The sequence below is a fragment of the Chenopodium quinoa genome, unplaced genomic scaffold (assembly GCF_001683475.1).
Source record: "Chenopodium quinoa cultivar QQ74 unplaced genomic scaffold, ASM168347v1, whole genome shotgun sequence".
Taxonomy (NCBI): Eukaryota; Viridiplantae; Streptophyta; class Magnoliopsida; order Caryophyllales; family Amaranthaceae; genus Chenopodium; species Chenopodium quinoa.
In genome coordinates, this window is record NW_018745617.1 from 1,466,578 (window position 1) to 1,483,173 (window position 16,596).

The window sequence follows — 16,596 nt, forward strand, 5'->3', positions numbered from 1 at the left end:
TGACTACGTATTCCAGTCAGGTTGAAATTCCTCGCAATTTGTGCATAAATAGCCCCCTGCTCAGCCGATTATTCACATAATTCCAGCGAAAAAATTATTCTTCTCTTTAGAAAAAATAATAATCATGTCTTTAGCCACTAAAACCTTCACCCAATATTCTCATGAATGGTGTCGATTTCTCAATGCTAGAGAAAGAAAAGAATTGGATTTATTTCAATTGGGGGGAATATATGGCATTAAAGGGGAGATCTAGACATAGACTTCATACATACCGCTTTAGAATATTGGAACATTGACACACATTGTTTTAGAATAGGGTATGATGAAATTAGCCCTTTGCTAGAGGAATTTGGTGCTATTTTAGCCTTCCCTGCAATAGACTTGGTAGTAATCCCTAGAGTAGATGCATATTACTATAAGGATTTTGAGCGCTTCTTTAACTTGAAGGAAAGGGATTTATCAAGGATAGTGAATGGCAACGTGGTGAACTTAAAAGAATTCGCACGCTATTATTTTGATAAACCGCTTTCTGAATCTTTTCACATATATAGAAGAAGGGCGTTCTTATTCTGCATGCTTAATCAATATTGTCTTAGTAGTGGTAAAATTAATGAGGGTCAATCAATTATAACCACTGTGTTAGAACAAATTGAATCAGGGAGAAATCCAATGCCTTTAATAGTTGGAGAGACTATGATTAGTCTAGATGAGTTGAAAAGGGACCCAAAAGCACCTCTTTGCGGTTCTCCAATTTTATTACAAGTAGAAAAATAATATTTTTAATTACAGAAATCAAAAAATATATCTTTGTATTGTAATATTAATTTATTTGCATTGGAATTATATTTTTTTTTTCAGATGTGGTCAATGGAAAGGCTAGGATTAATTAGCCCTCCGGACGACATTGAAAGTTATACGCCCACTTGCTTTGTGAGAAGAAAGAAGCGCATCCCTAAAATTGGGCGCCATGGGTGGAAGAAAGTCTTTGAATCACGTGATTTCACTATCAAGTGGGTCATTCCATGGTGGGAAATAAAAAGGATGGTTGGTGTTCACAAGCAATCTTTCTGCCGTCTTCCAAGCTTGTCTCGCATGACATATTATTACCCCTACAGAGTAAAGAGACAATATGGCTTGCTTCAAAATATTCCTTCCGGGGATCTTCGTCCTCCCTATGAGTATCCCATATCTCAAGAAGTAGATAAATTTGACACTTACTGGAGCGCTAGACCTTTATGGGAAGTGATTACCCAAAAGGTTCCCCCTTCTTTGCCTAATGATGTAAAGAAGTGGTTGCTGAAGAAGTCTTCAATTGATCAGGGTAGAACTGATGTGACGAATCGTCTAGGTGACACGGTGACACCGGCCAAGGAACGCTTAGGTGCAAGAATTGAGTTCAAGACACCTATAATGCCTAAGAAGAAGAATACTACTAAAGACAAGGGGAAAAGGAAGATTATAGACAAGAAGGCTTGGGTGGAAAAGAAGCATGGGGTGCTAGCTGAAGGAGAAACAATCTATTCTAAGATTGAATGTAGGTCCTCTAAAGGATGCCTACTAGCTAAAGTCATGGATAAAGAGGAGGAGGCAGAAAAGAATTGGAAAAGAGCAAAGAAGGAGAAGAAAGATTAGACCATTGCTTAGCTCTAGATTTATTAGATTCTTAATTTAAAGTTAATTAATTTCAGCCTTATTTAAATTCCATGAACAATGCAATTTTATTTTATTAATGAAATTTCAGCTTTAAATTAAATTGTTACTTTAAATTTATTTTATTAAAGCAATGAAAAACCGAAAAAATTGATTTTACGAAAATTCTTCGAGTACGGATGTCGAAAATTTTCCGAAAAACACCGAAATTCGCCCAGATTTTATAACTGAATTGGCGTCAATAATTGAGAATTAGCGCCAGCTATTGAGGTCTGGCGCCAGGCGCCAATATCGTCGTCTAGCGCTAATGGCTTTTTGCTGACGCCAGGCTTTGTTCTGTGACGTCAGTTGCTTTTCCGACTTTATTTGTCTTTTTGTTGATTCTGGAACACGAAGATGTCGAAAAATAAAGTGGCCGCACCCGTAATGGGTTGCCTACGTATCCTTTCTTAAGGAATTGGCCGAACGTAGCTCTCTTGAGTGTCCTACTCAAGTAATTATGGGTAGTATTTTTTAAGTTGCTCAATATTGGTCATGTTTGAGAATTCATTGCCATCCATGTCAGTTAATTTTGCTGCACCACCTGACAGGATTGTTTTGACAATGTAGGGGCCAGACCAATTAGGTCTAAACTTTCCCCTTGGATCTAAAACATTTTTTCTTAGCGCTTTTAATACAAAATCTCCTACTTTGATATTTCTTGTCTTGACCTTCTTATTAAAATGTCTAGCCATACGAGTTTGATAGCACTGAGTGTGATGTAGGGCTTCTAGTCGTTTTTCATCGAGTAGGATCAATTCTTCATATCGTGCCCTAGCCCATTCGATTTCATCGAGTTTACTCTCTAGCGCAATACGTAGAGATGGTATTTCTAGTTCGACAGGTTGTACGGCATCCATTCCATATACCAAAGAAAATGGTGTATTTCCTGTTGACGTACGGATTGACGTGCGATAACCCCACAATGCAAAGTGAAGCTTGTCAGGCCAATCCTTATAATTTTCTGTCATTTTCTCGATGATAGTCTTTAAATTTTTATTAGCTGCCTCGACTGCTCCGTTTGCTTGAGGTCTATAAGGGGACGAATGATGATGTTGGATACCATATTTATGTAGCAATTCTTCACATTCGGCTTGAAAGTGAGTTCCATTGTCACTTATCATTTCATGTGGGACTCCATATCGACAAATGATATTTCTCTCGATAAAGAGTGCTACATGTTTTGCGGTGAGTTTAGCATATGATTGTGCTTCAACCCACTTCGTAAAGTAATCAATTGCTACTAGAATAAATTCATGGCCTCCTGTCCCTGGAGGAGCGATCTTGCCAATTATGTCAATTCCCCATGTAGAGAATGGCCATGGTGATGTGTAGGTGTAGAGTAAAGATGGAGGAACGTGCTGTAAATTGACATAAATTTGACACTTAGGGCATCTTTTTACATATTGATGGTAGTCCCTATTCATGGTAGTCCAATAATACCCTTCTCGCCTTATTTTCTGGACTAACATTTTGCCATTTATATGAGTTCCACAGATTCCTTCGTGGACCATTCTCATTATTCTTTGTGCATCCACCTTCCTTACACATAGGAGGGCTCGACCTTTAGGTACCCTTTTATGTAGCTCGTTGTCTATGAGTACATATTGAGAAGCCAAAAGTCTCAAGGCTCGCTTAGCTCTTTTGTCAGCATGATGAAGGTATTCTCCATTGGTGACATAGTTGAGAATGTATGTGTACCATGGTTCTTCTTCTTGTTCTTCATCTTCGTCTTAGACTGGGTCGTCGTCTTCTATAGCCTGTATATATGCCGGTTTGTGCCTTTTTCGATAGTTAGAGGCATTTGCTCGATATCCGTGGGAATTCTAACCATTGAGGCTAATCTTGCCAAGGCATCAGCAAATTGATTTTCTTCTCTAGGTAGATATGTGTATTCTAACTTCTCTAATTGATCGGTAAGAGTTTCCAGATAAGTTTGGTAAGGGGCTAGGCTTTCGCTCCTAACTTTCCACCTTTTAGATATTTGATTGATGATTAGAGAGGAATCTCCAAATATCTTTAACTTTTTTACTCCCAACGCCAGGGCTGTTTCAAGGCCTACCACACATGCTTCATATTCAGCAGCATTGTTGGTAACGTCGAAATCAAGCTTTATTGAGATTGGGACGTGTTCTTCTTTAGGTGATACTAGTAGCACTCCGACACCACATCCCTTTTGGTTTGAGGCTCCGTCAAAATACAAGGTCCAAGTATCATCTTCGGTGACCATCAAATCTTCATCTGGAAATTCATTGTCCTATATTGGTGTCGAGTCTTCTATTGGAAAATCTGCCAGAAAGTCTGACACCACGGATCCTTTAATAGCTTTTTGTGGCATAAACCGCACATCGAACTGGGCTAAGTTGACTATCCATCTTGAAATACGTCCATTGAGCGTTGATTTCTCGAACAAGTATTTGAGTGGATCTAATCGAGATACTACGAAAACGGTATGCACCAACATGTAATGTCTTAACTTAGTCGTGGCCCACACCAAAGCGAGGCACAATTTCTCGAGTGGTGTATAGCGTGTTTCGTATTCGAGCATCTTCTTACTTAAGAAATAGATTGCATTCTCTTTGTTTTCTACCTCTTGTGCTAGCATGGCTCCCATTGTCTCTTTGGTAACCGTCAAATATAACCTAAGAGGTATTCCGGGAAGTGCTGGCGCTAATACGGGAGGATTTGCGAGATAGGCTTTGATCCGGTCAAAGGCTTTTTGATACTCGTCATCCCATAATACTGGTACATTCTTCTTGAGCTTTTTGAAAATTGGTTCGCATATCGTTGTTAGTTTTGATATGAACCTACTTATGTATTGCAATCGGCCAATGAATCCTCGAATCTGTTTCTCGGTCTTGGGTGGTGGCATTGACATGATTGCTTTAATCTTGGTTGGATCTATCTCTATTCCTCTAGAGCTTATGACGTATCCCAAGAGCTTGCCTGAGGTGACTCCAAAAGCACATTTTGAGGGATTTAACCTCATATAGTATTTTCTTAGCCTTTCGAAAAATTTCCTTAAGGCTACTTGATGGCCTGGACGGTCTTTTGATTTCACAATCATGTCGTCTACATATACTTCGACTTATTTGTGCATCATGTCATGGAGCAAGGCAGTTGCTGCACGTTGGTAAGTAACACCTGCGTTTTTCAACGCAAATGACATTACCGTGTAACAGTAAGTGCCCCATGGTGTGATAAAAGTTGTCTTCTCCATGTCTTCTTCCGCCATGAGAATCTGATTGTACCTTGCGTATCCGTCCATGAATGAGAGAAGCGCGTGATTTGCTGTGTTGTCTACCAGAATATCGATGTGTGGCAAAGGGAAGTCGTCCTTTGGACTTGCCTTATTTAGATCTCGATAGTCGACACACATCCTTACCCTTCCATCTTTCTTTGGAACTAGGACGACGTTGGCGACCCATTCGAGTATGTGGATACCTTGATGAAACCTGTAGTTATTTGTTTTTGAACTTCTTCTTTTATCTTAAGTGCTATGTCGGGTTTCATTCGACGTAACTTTTGTTTTACAGGTTTCATTCCTGGAATTAATGGTATAGTGTGTTGAGCTATTTCTCTGTTAATGCCTGGCATATCTTCATATGACCAAGCAAATACATCGATAAATTCTTTAAGCAAATTAATTAAATCAGTTCTTTCTTGTTTATTCAATGTTAGTCCGATTTTAACTTCTCTTTTACGATTTGAATCATTTGAGATGTCAACTGTTTCGATCTCTTCAATTACTGGTGTTTTCTTTTCAAGTGTTTCCATTGCTTTAATAATTTCTTCATCTTTTTCATCGTTAGCTAAGCAATGTTCGTCATCTTGGGTTAGGGAAGAACACGAGAAGTAAGGAGAATGAGCGATATTATTATACTCTGAGATCATTACATCAAAGAGTGATATGTCCTCAGGGACTGAATCACTAACTATCCTAGGAGAAGAAATAGGAAGGGAAGGCGTTATAGCTAAAGACTTAGAAGATTCTAAAGGGAAAGACTCTGACTCAGACTCTGACCCTGACTCTGACGATTCTTCAAACATCGGCCCTTGTCCTGTCATGATTGATATCTTCCTTCCACTTGGAGTAGTCACCTTGATAGTCTTGCGCCACCCTTGCAATAATCCTTCAGCTGGATTAATTAGCTTTGAGGGGTCGAAGTTTTCGCTTTGTAGGACCGTTTGAATGAGTGAGGAGTTGTCTTCCTCATAAACTGGCTCATTCTTTTCTCGCCCAAACAGTAATCTCATGACATTAAAGTCAAAGCATGGAGGTGCTTTCTCCTTATGGATGGGAGTTGGGATTTCGTCAATGAAGTAGCAATCCAAGAAAATCTCGAATCCTGGTTGTCGTATGCCATTTACAACAAATGGTTCGGGATATTCATGGCATGGATAGTCCTCTCCTTCTTTTATAAACTGACCATTAAGCGTAAGAGGGTACTCATCCATTGGAATTGCTTTCTTTTGAATGCGAGCGTCCCTACATGCTTTCAATTTGTCCTGGGCTCGCTTGAGATCTTTCCGAGTCGGTTCGAAACCAAGTCCGAAAGTATCTAGTTTAGGGAGGCCAGGTGACTCTATCGATTTTGCTATCCCCTTCTTCTTTCCTAAGGTCATCCCAGGGAAGTGTCCTTGTTTCTTTAGCATAGTGTTGATAATCATGTTGGAATGGGGGTCGTGGTAAAGAGATGTCCTTTCATCCTCTTGGATTAAGGAGACTTCTTCGTTAAAGCCCCATAGGTCTTCATCATCTTCGTCGTGCTCCACGTTGATGATTGGATTCTCTATTGACTTGATCCTCATTGGCGAAGCATCAATAGTGATGGGGATTCCTCCAACTATAGCTTTCACTTGTTGGTGGAGGGATGAAGGGACGGCCTTTAGGTCATGGAGCCAAGGGTGTCCCAACAACAGATTGAATGAGGCTTTGATGTTTACCACTTGAAAAGTAGTAGCATGTTCTATTGCTCCTGCTGTCACATTTAGGGTTATTTTGCCAAGAGCTTGACGTCGAGTATTATCGTAAGCTCTTATTCCTTGTGTGGATGGAGTTAAATCCTCATCCTTTATGCCGAGCATCCTCGCAGTCCTAAGTGGACAGACATTAATAGCCGATCCATTGTCTACAAGAGTCATGGGAACATTCATTCTTTTGCAGACTACTGTGAGGTTTAGCGCTTTGTAGTGCTTGTCACCTTCCGGGGGTAAATCTTTATCAGAGAAGGCGATTAGATTAATTGGACTAGGGAGATCACTCGTGAGGAAGTTAGCTAGTCCCTCAGAAGTGGTGTCAGAATCTATCCCGATTTTATCCAAGGCATTCATCACAGCCAACCTATGTTCTCGAGATGTTGCTAGAAGCTTCCATACATTCATCTCAACTTTTGTCTTCTTGAATTGTTTAATGATGTCATTGTCTTCGATGATAGGCATGGGAACTTGTTGTACGGTAGACATGGGTTGTGTTGAAACAGGAGGTTGTATTCTCCCGGATCTTGTGAGGACGTCTATTGATGAATCTTCTTCAGCCCAAATATCGTCCGTGGTGTATGATATGGAAGGTGAAGGTTCTAATATGTCTTTTAGATAGACATCTTCTTCATCACTGTCCCATACTCCATTAACATTTACATCCTCTTCTTGTTGAACTTGGACTAATTCTTTTCTATCAATCATTTTCTGCACCAAATCCTTGAATTTGAAGCAGTTTTCTATGGTGTGTCCTCCTGACTGATGGTATTGACAGTAATATCTATCTGTTCTTTTTAATTATTCAAATGGTCTCGGTTCGAGAGGTTTGACTTTGCCACTCTCGGAGAGCATTTTAAACATTTGTGCATACGGGATCCCAATTGGAGTATAAACTTTATTGCTTTTCTTGGGTCTTTCGGTGACTTGTAAGGGAAAGTGTTTTGCCTCATAAGTCGTTTTTAATGGTGTAAATTCTCTCTTAGGTTCTTGATCATATTCCTTGCGAAGTTCATTCAGAATTTTGAGAGTTTCATGTAACAGTTGCGATGTCTCCCTCAGATATATATAGTGTGAGTATTCGTATTTCTACCTCATTTGCTGGTTTTGGAAGATTATCTTCAACATCGAAAAAGGTCTCTTCTTCTTCTTCTTCGACGTTGGTTACTTTGACAGGCTTAATGAGAGATGAGGGGTCAACTTCGCCTTCTTCATCGGAGATAGTCAATGTGTGAGCTAGAGGTGCATTGTCAATACTCGGTTTCTTACTGGCAGGAGGCAACGACAGCTTATTACTGTCAATCAGGTCATGTATAGCTTCCTTAAACTTCCAACAACTTTCAGTGGAATGGCCCCTACCTTGATGATATTTGCAATGTGCAATTAGGCGATCTCTTCTCGACTGGTGGATCTCCAAATGGTCCAATGGGAGTTATAAGACCTTTTGCATTTAGCCGATCAAATGCGGTGTCATAACTCATGCCAATAAGAGTGAAGTTTCTCCTAAACAGTTTCTTTTGTCCTTGGTTGTTCATGGCGAGGACTTCTCCCAGATTAAAGGTGCTAACATTATTTGAGTGGGCGGTTTTGGAAGAAGAAGGATTGTCGTTCTTCTTTCCTTTCCAGCCACTGTTGGAGTTATTGTTGGCAGCTTTAGATTTAGCTAAGTCATCTTCAATATTAATCCCAATATCATAAACAACCTTAAAGGTATGAAGGTTATTCGGATATTTAAGATGTTTTGAATATTTTTCTTGGAGATTTTTAATGAACAATCTCACAGACTCTTTTTCACTTGGTACCTCAATCATTTTAGCTGAGGTTTCTCTCCACTTGCTAAAGAAAGATGTGAAGCCTTCGTTCTCCTTCTGCTTGAAAATTTCAAGTTCTCTATGGTCAGTTTCGACTTGAACATTGCATTTGTACCTATCGACGAAAGCGTTTGCTATGGATTCGCAGGTAGAGGTCTTTTCTTTTTCAAGAGAAAAGAACCATTGTTGGTAAACGGTCTCGAGAGATAGCGAAAACAAATAAGGGAAAATTTTCTTATCGATACCCTTGATACTCATTATTGTTTCAAATGCCCTTAGATGAAAGTAGGGGTTGTCGATTGCCCTAAACTTTGGGATGTCGTTGGCACTGAACTTCTGCGAAAGAAGATCTTTATCCACCGACACACCTTGGGATGTGAGTTCTTGAAATTTGTAGTCGCTGGACAACTTGCTTAGGCTTTCTTGCATGAGGTCCATTTGTTGTTGCTTCGCGGGATCCTCAATCTTAAGTGCGAGAAGCTTTAGTGTCTCAGTTACAGTAGCCAGTTGGTTCTTGAGATCAATAACTTCTTCCTGAGTTTCCATTATAACTCTTGCTTTCCTCTTACGAGCTATAGGTTTGTCAAAAAGTTGGACTTGTACGAAGAGGTTATCTTTGATTAATCGTCCTTCCTTTCTTGATCACGCGCTGTAGATTAAGCCAGTTTGCGTTTTAATTAATTAACTCGAATCAGTTTGACTTTATGGCTTTTATTTTAAAAAAAAGTATGCATATTTTTAGGGAGCAATAATGTACATGTGTTTAGGGAACTTAAGTACTATTATTTATTGGAGGATTAATATCCGACTTACCCCCCTAAAAAAATGACGAAAAATAACGCGCGCACACAAGACTCCCTTAATCATGGTCAAGACATGTATATTAGTGTGTGTATTGAGTGTAAGTGACATGCTTGGACTCTTGTGTAAGACCATGGGACGTAGTGCCTAAACTCGAATATTGATTCAATTAAGCATTATTGCCAGCAAAATTAACGGAATTAAACGGGAAACTGACTAATTAGACATTAGGTGATGGAGCTTTAACTTAGAAGGGGAATGGTAACAAGCCAAAAGACTCTAGAGAGAGAAAGCCTTAGAGTGAGAATTCCTCACAGAAAATCATACTAACTTCCTCTTTTTCATCTTACTCTTTTTACATCTTAGTCTTTTCCCCACCTTTTCTTCTACTGTCACTTACCCTTCTGTTCTACTGTTCTACTGTTCTTTTAGTGTTGTTCTTGGTTTCTTCGTTAGTTTACTATGTCTCGTTACTTAGCTCCTACTACTTTTGTTTACCCTCACATCTAATCTTGGCTCTTCTTCTCATGTCTCTTCTGAGGGATCGGTGACTTCCCGGGAAAAGTCACCCGACTCGGGATGAAAGTGGCTCTTTGGAATTCTAGGGGATTAGGACAAGCGGACTCCTCTAAGATTCCTTATATTTCTACTCTACTCCGCTCTCATGGTTTAGATATGGTCTGTCTTTTGGAAACTATGGTTTCTATAGATAAGGTTGCTTAGAAGTTAGTATCTTTGCCTTTTTGGGTTGTTGTGGCATAGATGCTGTAGGTTTGAGTGGTGGGATGTTTATTTGCTGGTTTTCACCAATAGGTGTAGTTCCTGTTTACAGTTCTCAAAATGTATATTTGTATAAATTAGTTCAGGGAGATGAAATAAAGTATGTGATGTTTGTGTATGGCTCGCCTCATGTTACTGATCGTATGGCGATTTGGAACTTGATTGGTAATTTTTTAGAGTCAATCTCTAATATAGTTATTATCGGAGATTTTAACCAAGTAGAATACAGTTCGGATAAACTAGGAGGGAACTAGTCTATTCCAGGACAATTGGATTTTATGAACTGGCGTCTTGGACTGGATCTCATTGATGTTCCATTCTCTAGTCCTCGTTATACCTAGACTAATAATAGACTGGATTCCGATCCTATTTTTGAACGTTTAGATCGAGCCTATGGTTCTTCTACTTGGCTTCTAAATTATCCAGACACCAATCTTACTCATCAACCCATTTTATTTTCGGATCACGCAGCTATCATTTTGTCTGATACAGCTACTCCTGATCCTGTCAAACGTCCTTATAGGATAGAGAATTGGTGTTTGTCTGCTTTAGAAGTACATCACATTATCAAATCTGTCTTTTCCTTGTTTTTTCCGGGTTCTCCTATGTTTGTTTTTTCCCGGAAGTTGTCAATTTCTAGAGATCGTCTTTTAGCCTGGTGTATCTCTCACAAAAAAGTTTGGGGTATAAATTGGAAACAGTTGGTTTTTGATATTGAGAAAGCTTTTCATTCTCTCAGTTCCCGGGGAGACCGTTACTTGTTTCTTTCCACCAAAAATGAGAAGATTGCTGAAGCCCATGCAGCATATATTTTCTGGCAACAACGAGCCAAGCTTAAGTGGGATGCTTTGGGAGATTCTCATTCTCGTCTTCTGTTTTCCTCTGTCCAAACAAGGAAACGACGAAATAAGATCTTAGGTCTTCGGGATTCCTCTAGTAGTTGGCATCGTGATACTGCGACTATTTCCTCCATTACTCTGGACTTTTACCAGGATTTATACTCTTCTCGGATTTCTACATCTTTTCCTTCGGATTGGTGGGATAGTCTTCAGTTGCCCTCTCTTTCCACGGCTCAACGGGATTTTCTGATGGCTCCTTTTACTTCTGAGGATATTCGCAAAGCTATCTTCAGCATAGATGATAGTAAGTCTCCTGGTCCAGATGGCTTCCCTTCGTCCTTTTTTAAAACAATGTGGGATTCCGTGGGCCCCTCTGTGGTAGTTGATTAGGGGATTTTTATCCACCAATCACCGTCTGACAAGTGGACCAACCAGGTTCCGCCACGTGTCCTTCACGAAGGCCAACAGGAGCCTGCCACGTGTCAATCACAGATACGTCCTCTACGGACCAATTTAGACACGCCACGTGTCCACCCATGCCAAATGGGAAAACCGGCCATCAAGGCCCAATCCAGTCTAGAGGCCCGATCAGCCCTAGGTTTACCTTAAACCTAGAGAGTGGCACGCTTCTCAAGGCTATAAATACTCAATTAATCCTCATTAATTAAGCAGTGAATCCAGAAATCAAGAAATCAAGCAGAGAAGAACAGAAATATTACGGAACACCAACAACCGGCTAATCTCGCTAACGACGCAGATTACTAACACTAAGCACTCTCACCTAGAGAGATCTTATTACTTTAATTTCCGTATTAATTACTCCTTAATCAGGTACTAACTTGACCGTTGGAGGCGGAGCTCTCAGGAGTCTCCGTTATTTTGCAGGTACAGGCGTCCGGTTCCAGTCTCGGAATTGTAACTCTCCCGCAGGACATCAGAAAACCCCGAAACATTTGGCGCCGTCTGTGGGGAGAGTACTTCACAGATGGCATCCAAGTCTGTACCGACTCCTGAAGAGAGGCGTCCCCTAGACGATCCTCAAGTTCAGTCGGACCATGATACCGGAAGTGAATTTGAAGTTGAAACTCATACAGCTCCAGACGGGACCCTAAGGGCCCGACGTACCCGTCATACCGAAAGGAGGGAACGGGAGCATCTTCAAACAGGAAGCGAGCCAGCAGGCGCACCGCTTGCTCGGCAACAGCCGACTGATGGGTCTGCTCCCATCACAAGGAACGAACTCATGACCTTCATGAGGGACTTCAAGGGAGAGATTCAAGAGTTGATCAACAAAAAACCGCCTGCTTCAGTCAAAGAGCAGTCGGCCAAGAAACCTTCCACTTCACTGAAGAGGAAGCCAGTTCAAGGGCGAGAGGCGACTCCTCATCCTAAATCCAAGAAGCGGGAGCCACCTGCTCTTGATTTTACAAAACTCCGTTATCCTACGGGAAATAGGAAACCGGTTCGTCATATTCAGGCGGACGGGTTAAAGCAAACGTTCACAGATGCTCGGCTCCTGCTAGAGCAGAAGAAGAGTGACCGATTATCAGAGTCGGCTTCTACTTCAAATTTTCAAGACAGTTTGCGAAATGCCTCGATGAGGCATACTCAGTCGTACCATGAGAGTCAGTCAGGCGGCACCTCCCGTCAGTCCGGCTTTCATAGTGCCCAGGCGGTACCAAACTTACCATTTGTGCCGCAACAACAGTATTTTATGCAGCCACCTCCATTTGGTGGACCTGCAGCAAAAAACGTCCAACCTATGGACTGGCAGCTACGACTGCTTAGACTTGGTGAACAGCCGTCGGCCTTCTCCAAGGAAATTACTGAAGCCGCTCAGCCGGCCAAAGTAAAAAATGTTCTAGTAGGCGCCTATGACGGCACTACTAACCCAGAAGACCATCTGATGGCATTCACCAACCTGATGTACCTTCAAGGGTTGGATGATCCCACTTGGTGCAAGTGTTTCCCAGCGACTCTCAAGGGAATTGCACAGCAATGGTTCGGCAACCTGCCGACTGGTTGTGTAAACAGCTTCAGGACGCTTGCTTACTTATTTGCCTCCAACTTCGCTATGAACATCCCTGCGAAGAAAACGACCCTTGATTTGGGAACAATTCAGCAGGGCGAGAAGGAGGGGCTTCGTTCTTACATCAGGCGGTTCAACCTGATGAGAATACAGATTCAAGGGTTACCGGATGAGGTAGCTTATACTGACTTTTTTAGAGGTCTCAAAGACGGGTCTACCTTCAAATTTGATTTAGTTCGAAAAAGGGTGGCGACTCTTCAAGAGGCCTTGATTGAAGCAGAAGCCTATATACAGGCGACTGATCTGTGTACGATAAAACAGTCGGACGGGAAGAGGTTCGACAAAAGAGAGGGACGACAGAAACAGTCGTCCAACAAAGATGAGAAAAGAAAAGAGGTCTGGGCGGCTGATTCCTCTAAACAGCCGACTTAGAAAAAGAAAAAAGAATTCAAACCATACTCCCCAAAGTATGTGTTTAACAAGGATAACCAGTTTATCCTAAAAGAAATAAAGGGACGGTTCTCAATTGAGAAGCCGCTCCCCATGAAGGGTTTTGCAAGCAACCGGAACCAAGACAAAATCTGTGCTTATCATGATGACGTTGGTCATCACACCAATGACTGCATCAGTCTCATGCGGTACCTAGACCGCTTGGCTGATCAAGGTGATCTTGACACTTATGTCAAGAAATCTACGGGGAACACTTCCTCAAAAAAAGCAGTCGGCCAAAAAGAATCAACAGGCCGACAGTTCCGATACAGATGATGCAGTCGTCTACACCATTGCAGGCGGCTTCTCAGGAGGCGGCCCCACTATTAGGGGCAACAAAGATAATATAAGGCGGTTAGATGTAAATTCCGTTCACCAAGAACGGCCGTCCAAATATACATTTCCTGAGATTGTCATCACTGAAGAGGATCTAGGAGGAATAAGGGGGCCGCATGACGACCCTCTAGTTATTGAATGTAAAGTGGCCAACCAGAGAGTTGGCCGAATCCTCATAGATACCGGGAGCTCCTCAGATCTCATCAGTAGCAAATGTCTGTCAAAACTGAAATATCAGACGGACTGCATACATCCGGCCTCCCACCCTTTAATAGGGTTTGGAGGAGGAGTCGTCCACCCACTGGGACGAGTAGATCTACCCATTCGCCTGGGCGAAAAAGGGGAAGGACGACACATGGTAGTCCGGTTCCTAGTAGTAGAGGAACTCTCGGCCTACAACATTATTCTGGGTCGACCAACCCTGAATAATTCCAAGGCTGTTATAATCCCGTCTCTTATGCTGCTTAAGTTTGAGAGGGATAATGGAACAGTCGGCTCCCTAAGGGGAGATCAGAGGATGGCCCGAGAGTGCTATCTCTCGGATGTCAAGCCCACTGTTATGGCCACTGGGTCAAGTGGAGAAAAAACAGACCTTGACAATGTCAAGGAGAGTGCGCCTGTTCAAGAAACAGGCGACAAAAAGAGAAAGGCGTCCCAGACAGAGTCCGCAAGAAAAGCAAGAAAATAGCAATCATTGGCAGAGGAGCGGCCGAATGAGTTCCGCCCTCAGCCGGCTGGTGAGCATGCGGACCTGATATTAGACGACTCACGTCCTGACCGAACAGTCAAAGTTGGGACGACTGCTCTGAGAAACCTTGGTGACGACTTTCACAACCTGTTGAAAGAATACAAGGACATCTTTGCATTTGAAGTCCATGAAATGCCAGGCATTAGTCCTGATCTGGCAGTACATAAACTCGCTGTGGATCCGAAAAAGAAGCCGGTACGGCAAAAGAAGCGGAACCATGGTGAAGAAAGAGGTCAGGCGGCAGCCGCCGAAGTCAAAAAATTACTTGATGCAGGGTTCATTCGGCAATGTTACTTCCCAGATTGGGTTGCAAATGTGGTGCTTGTTAAAAAGCCGAATGGCACCTGGCGAATGTGTGTAGACTACACAGACTTGAACAAGGCGTGCCCCAAAGACAGTTACCCTCTGCCTAAAATTGATAACCTGGTCGACTCAACAGCCGGCCATGCCTTGATGAGTTTTATGGACGCTTATTCTGGTTTCCATCAAATTCCTTTATGGAAGAAAGATCAGGAGAAGACGGCCTTCGTCACTGATCAGGGATTATACTGTTACACGGTCATGCCGTTTGGTCTTAAGAATGCCCCGGCTACCTTCCAACGAATGATAAACACAGTGTTCTTTGATCAGATTGGGAGAAACGTCGAGGCATATATTGATGATATGATTGTCAAGACTAAACTTCAGAAAGATCATCTGACGGACCTCCGAGAAACTTTCGCCACACTCAGGCGGCACCATGTCATGCTCAATCCCAAGAAATGTGTATTTGGAGTTGAGTCTGGGAAATTTCTCGGATTCCTTATCAATCAGAGAGGAATAGAGGCGAACCCTGAGAAGGTACAGGCGGTCATTGACATGCAGTCGCCTCGTACCGTCCGAGAGGTTCAGAAGTTAACAGGTTGTCTGGCGGCCTTGGGGAGATTCCTAAGCCGATCAGGCGACAAATGCCTATACTTTTTCCAGGAAATTAAGAAAAAGGCAAGGTTTGAATGGGGGCCGGATGCTGAGGCCGCCTTCCAGAAATTAAAGGTTCACTTGCATTCCTTGCCGAGGCTGGTCAGCCCTTTGCCCAAAGAAGATCTCTACATGTACCTGGCCGTCTCTGATCATGCGTTAAGCGCTGTGCTCCTTGCTGAAAGGGACGGCTGTCAGCTCCCGGTCTACTTTGTCAGTCACGTACTGAAAAATGCCGAGTTGAGGTATCCCCTAGTGGAGAAATTTGGTCTTGCACTCTTCATGGCTGTTAAAAAATTGAAGCCCTACTTTTTGGCACATGCAGTCGTCGTGTATACCGACCAACCAATCAAGCGGCCCCTTACCATCATGGAGTCGTCAGGACGAATGATCAAATGGGCCATAGAAATACAGAGCCTCGAAGTTACTTTCGAGCCTAGAAAAGCAGTGAAGGGGCAAGCCTTTGCTGACTTTATTGTAGAGATGACTCGTCCTCCTGACTCTCAAGTTCCAGACCAAGTCTGGAAGGTATATGTGGACGGAAGCTCTACTTCAAATGGTTGTGGAGCAGGCGTCGTATGTCAATCTCCAGAGGGCGACAGGTTCGAGTATGCTCTACGCTTCAGTTTTCAGGCTTCAAACAATGAGGCAGAATATGAAGCTTTACTAGCCGGGATCCGCATGTGCAAGGCGGCAGGGGCAAGAAAAATAGACGCCTGTTCTGATTCACAATTGATAGTGAGTCAGTACAATGGCGAATACGAAGCAACCCATCCGGCCATGATCAAGTATTTACAGGCGGTCCGACAAGCAGTCGGCTCCCTTGAGGATTTTCATCTGATCCAAGTGCCGAGATCAGAAAACAACCAGGCAGATGCACTGTCAAAATTAGCATCATCCGCCTCCTCCGATACTCCTCGAACTGTTTTTTGGGAAGTAATGGAGAAGAGAAGCATCGAGGAAAACCCTATTGGAATCCTAGACAGAAGCTCAACCTGGATGGATTCAATCAGGGCATATCTGACAAACGGTACACTGCCGGATGATCCTCAACAAGCGGCAACACTGAAAAAACGAGCCTCCTGTTTTGAAATGATACAGGGAGAACTTCACAAGAGGGGGTACCTTCAACCCTTCTTA